Consider the following 5506-nt stretch of genomic DNA (forward strand, 5'->3'; position numbering starts at 1 on the left):
GAATGTAAAACTGAACCCATACATGCAACCTTCTACAATGCTGTAACAAACCTGGGACTGGAACAACTAGTAACCAACAACACTAGACTAAACAACTGCCTCGATCTCATCTTCTGCAATAGTTTGATTTCAATTTACGGAATACAAATTAAAGAACCCTTTTCCAACAGTGACCACAGCATGATTGACTTTTGTCTCAACATACGTCCACACAAAAATCAACACAGTGATGTGATCCCCAAATATAACTTCAAAAAAGGCAACTATGATCTTATAGACAACAATCTCTCATCCCTTGATTGGCAATTTCTATTTACTGGATGCAATACTGTTGAAGACCATTACAACATATTTTTACTTGAAGTCAAAAGAGTCATCAAACTATATGTACCAACAATTCCAAAAACCAGAAAAAACAGATTACCCATAACAATAAGGAAGCTTCAATCCAAAAAGAGATCACTTTGGCGGAAAAACAAATCTGGTCACGTTGTCAACTTCAAAAGTCGATACAAAAAATTATGCCACCAGATAAAGACTGAATGCACCAAGTATCACATTAAACAAGAGGAAAACCTTCTACGCACCAATTCCACCCGCGCTTTCTACAATTTTGTAAACAACAAACTAAAAGACTCAAGGTCCATCCCACCCCTGAAAGGACCTAATGCTAAAGACTGCAATGATGGCACCATTAAAGCCAACCTCTTTAACACATTCTTTGGCTCAGTATTTGTAAACAGCAATGGATCATGCCCAGTATTTCCTAGTTGAACCACAGACAACTACAATGATCTAATACATATCGATTTTACAGTAGACAATGTTGAAAAGGCACTACGCAATCTAAAACCATCTCTATCTATTGGACCGGACGGAATATGTGTCTACTTCTTAAAAAAGCTATCCACTGCCATAGCCGAACCTCTAAGCATAATCTTTGAAAAATCTTTCAGGACCAGCTCCTTGCCAAAACTATGGTCACAAGCCACGGTCATCCCCATCTTCAAAAAGGGAGACCCCAGCCTAGTTGAAAATTACAGACCAATCTCTTTATGCTGCATCACCTGTAAAGTCATGGAATCAATTATTAACCAATCCATCATCCTCCACTTAGAGACAAACAACCTACTCTCTAATAAACAATTTGGTTTCAGAAAAAAACTATTCTGCAATCTGCAACTCTTACACTGCAAAAACATATGGACTACACAACTCGATCAGGGCAAAGCAATAGACGCAATCTACATAGACTTCTGTAAAGCCTTTGATTCAGTGGTACACGACAAACTACTCCTAAAACTAAAATCTTATGGTACCTCTGGACACCTGCATTCCTGTCAAACAGACAACAAATGGTCAAAATTGGGAGCGTCCTATTAAATTCTGTACCTGTCAACAGTGGGGTCCCCCAAGGCAGTGTTCTAGGACCAACTCTCTTCATACTCTACATAAATGACCTCTGTGATCATATTAAGAGCAACTGTGTCCTCTTCGCTGATGATGTAAAGCTATTCAACACCACAGACAATACTGCTACCCTTCAAAAAGACCTCGACTATATATCAGAATGGTCAAACAAATGGCAACTTCAAACCTCAACAAATAAATGCTCTGTCTTACATATTGGCAAAAAAAAAAAAAAGTCAGAAAATAAAATATAAGCTGAATAGTCAAGACCTTGTTGATGATCCAAACTCTGTCAAGGATCTTGGAGTACTCATCTCTAATGATCTAAGTGCTAGAGCCCACTGTAACTACATAGCCAAAAAGGCATTAAGAGTTGTTAACCTAATCCTACATAGCTTTTTCTCTGGTAATATCACACTACTAACTAGACATACAAAACATTTGCTAGACCAATACTCGAATACAACTCATCAGTCTGGAACCCACATTATGTATCTGATATTAGCATAGTTGAGAAGGTCCAGAAATATTTCACAAGAGTTCTCCACTCCTCTACTCGTTGTAGAATACCTTATGCCACCAGACTTGAAATTCTAGACCTAGAAAACCTTGAATTGCACCATCTTTGGTCTGATTTAAGTATGGTATATAAAATCATACATTGCAATGACTTACCTGTCAATGGATACTTCAGTTTCAACCATAGCAACACAAGAGCACACAATAGATACAAACTCAAGGTTAACCGCACCAAACTTGATTGCGGGAAATACGACTTCAGCAACAGAGTAGTCAATGTCTGGAATACTCTACCTGACTCTGTGGTTTCTTCCCCAAACCCCAAAAACTTTAACCTTAGACTGTCTACTATTGACCTCACCCCTTTCCTAAGAGGTCTGTAGGGGGCGTGCATAAGCGCATCAACGTGCCTACTGTCCCTGTCCTATTGTTTCTTTTATTTTTCTTATATGTACCCATTTCATTTATTAATGTATATGTAGGTATATACTTATACCTATTATCCTGTAAACAAATAAAAATAAATAAAAATAAAATAAAATAAAAATAAAAAGAGCAAAATAGTCCCCTTGTGGCTAAGTCAAACATGAACACAATAGTGTTTCCTTGTTGCCTCTAGCTTCCAGCCTGAGCTTGATCAGTTCTGGCCTTGAACTATGCCTATGACTATCTCTGAACAATCATATAGTCCTAAAGGCATATATTCTGAATCAGAAACCCTTGTCTTGACTTTTCCCCAGGGCTCAAAGTGCTATCTTTCTGTTCCGGAGAAAATTGTGCAGGCATTAAATTCACTCTACCCATTGCCCAATCCCTATCTGGCTTCTACAGCCTCTGTTCTGGCTTGCCATTACATGCCATCCTTATTTGAGCTGTGCATTATGCACTAAGCCAATGCATTGGTTCAATAGTTTGGCTTTTGCTAGAAGAGCGTGATTTGAAAGGGTTGGACTTTTAAGCTTCACGTAGAAGACTGCCACTAAAAGGGAATGGCCAGGCTTCCAGGACAGCCTCTGCCCACACTAGCCTGAAATGCCAAGAGGTGCCAGGTTGATCCCATCTGTTTCATTGCTGAGATGTGGCAGGAAAGGATGCGCAGGCCTTGAGACTGACACAGGTTGCTATCAGTTTAAGAGAGGAAACACCACTGTAATACCAGGACAGTTAAGGCTGGTGGCAGGATGAAGGAAACATCACAGGGGCACCAAAGGAAAAGGTCTGTCTTGCACATTAATCCAATACCTTCTTCCCTTTGAGAGGGCTGCCAGGCACCCGTGTTTTCCGATACAAGGCAAAATATTATTTTCTATTTATTGATATCTGCTCCAATATGTATGTTTTAGCTTTATTGATTTAATGTTTCTGTTCTTAACAAGGGACGGGTGAAAAATTCTGACAGCTAGTCAGTTTATTATTTTATAGACATTCCAAGAGTGACCCTGAAAAACATTTCCAAAATATGCTGGGCTTAAATGATTTGGCGCCTGGATTTCTCCTTTTTCCTGGCACTTGGGATTTCTCTCTTTCCTTGATTCCCTGTGGTGCCTGCTGTCCTCTTTTTGTTCTGTATTTTAATTGGCATTTTAATTTTATTGTGAAACATTTAGCCTACTTCATTTTATCAGAATTTTGTTATTGGCTGGCCTATATATAACCGAACAAGCCTTGGCACATGTGAGCCAAACAGCTGCATATTCTTCTCATGTTTATTCCTGCCTCTAGTTCTTTCTGCATGTTGAAGTTCAGATTGCAAGTTTCTTGGAACCCAGGATTATCCTTCTACAGACTGTGGATTGTTAACACAAATTTGAAATGTCAACTTAGTTGTTAATTTATATGGCACCTTTCCTCCAGAAGCTCAAAGGGGTCTCATATTTTGATCTGCCTTTATTTTACCAGGTATAGGCTGGACTGAAAGGGGATGATTAGCTCAAAGTCACTGTGGAGTTTCTGTGGATGAAGGTCAACTTGAACCACAGTCTCCCCGATTCTTAAGCATTCTATCTAGGCTTGGGAAGATGGGAGGCAGTTTAAAAACATGTAATTGTATTTTAATCATTCTGCCTGCCCCAGCTTAGTAGATTTGTTTTTGATACTGAGCAAAGCATGTATGTAAACACTTGCTATTTATGTCTTTTTAAAATAGCTGTACTCTCTTATCTAAATAGTTTACTTCACTTTAATTGGGGTCAGCAGGATGTTGGACCCTCTCACTGCAACTGTAGGGTATGTCTAATTCAAACATAACTTATAAAGATTGATGGTGGCAGAAGAGAAACCATGGCTAGATAATAAGAGCAGCAGCACAAGAGAAATGGGAGGTGGAGGGTGGGGGGAGTTCAGATTTGGAAGTCCTCTGACAATCCAAAGATGGAATTGTGTTTCATGAACAGCTCAACAGCACACCCTATTGGCTCATTTCTAGAGATGCAAGAAACATTTGAAAATACAAGTTAAACAGAGATGGGAGGTCTCCCCTAAGTTGGTGCACAGAGGGGTGTCACCTGCAAAGAAACTTCAAAAGGTGGCAGTGGCTGTTTTCAGCTTTCCTCTTCCTGTCTTTTTCTTAAGCTTATTGAGAATGTAGTATCTAGCACCCTTCATTCTGTCCTGTTGGGGATAAACAAATGTACGCTACAAGGTTTTCAGCTGCCTCTCCTTTCTTGTGGAATTAAGTGTAACTTATGTTTTCAAAACTCTAATGCTTTTAGATCACTCTACACATATCCACCTTTGGAATTTTACAAACAAGTTTTAGGATTTTGGAAAATTCAAATCACATGAGAACTGACTTCAAGCAAATCAGTAAATGCTAAGCTCTCCTAAATAGCAATATCGCTTAGACTTATATACCATCTTACAGTGCTTTACAGCCCTCTCTAAGCAGTTTACAGAGTCAGCCTATTGCCCCCAACAATCTGGGTCCTCATTTTACCCACCTCGGAAGCATGAAAAGCTGAGTCAAACTTGAGCCTAGTGAGATTTGCACTGCCAAATTACAGGTAGCTGGCAGCCAGTAAAAGTAGCCTGCAGTACGGAACAAAACTATTGGATTTATGCAATTTAGATAATTTTAACTTGCTTCTTTAGCGATTCCTGGTAGATGTTTTAAGCAATCTCTGTCTTAACTAGTTCCCTCACTAAGGTAAATTTTTAAGGCTTGATTATTCCATTATCTTTGGCAATCGAAGATGTAAATGTAGACAGCAAAATATAAAAGATCATCAAAAGATCTCATACAAGGGCAATGTTTTCTTTCTGAATGGATCTAGAGAAGGACCAGGGTTTAAAAGAAGTATTAAGTCTCCTCGCATGTCCATCTTTACAAGTATTATTAAAATACAAACTGTCATATACTGTCATACATGAAGTCATATGTAAAAGACTGGAACCAAGAGATCTTGAATTTGGAAAAAATACCGAAAGGAAAATGGCTGTGAATGCTTTGATCAAGCTGAAAAAGGTATTGAGAACTTTGGAGAAAAATAATAGAATTGCCATGTGAATTCATGTTATAAAAATGCTTGTGAGAAACAGACATTGAGGAGGGAAGAAACAAAGCCAACAAAGCTTGACA

This window comes from Notechis scutatus, chromosome 1, assembly GCF_049901735.1.
Source record: "Notechis scutatus isolate UNSWTSFEM ecotype Mainland chromosome 1, rNotScu1.2, whole genome shotgun sequence".
NCBI lineage: Eukaryota > Metazoa > Chordata > Lepidosauria > Squamata > Elapidae > Notechis > Notechis scutatus.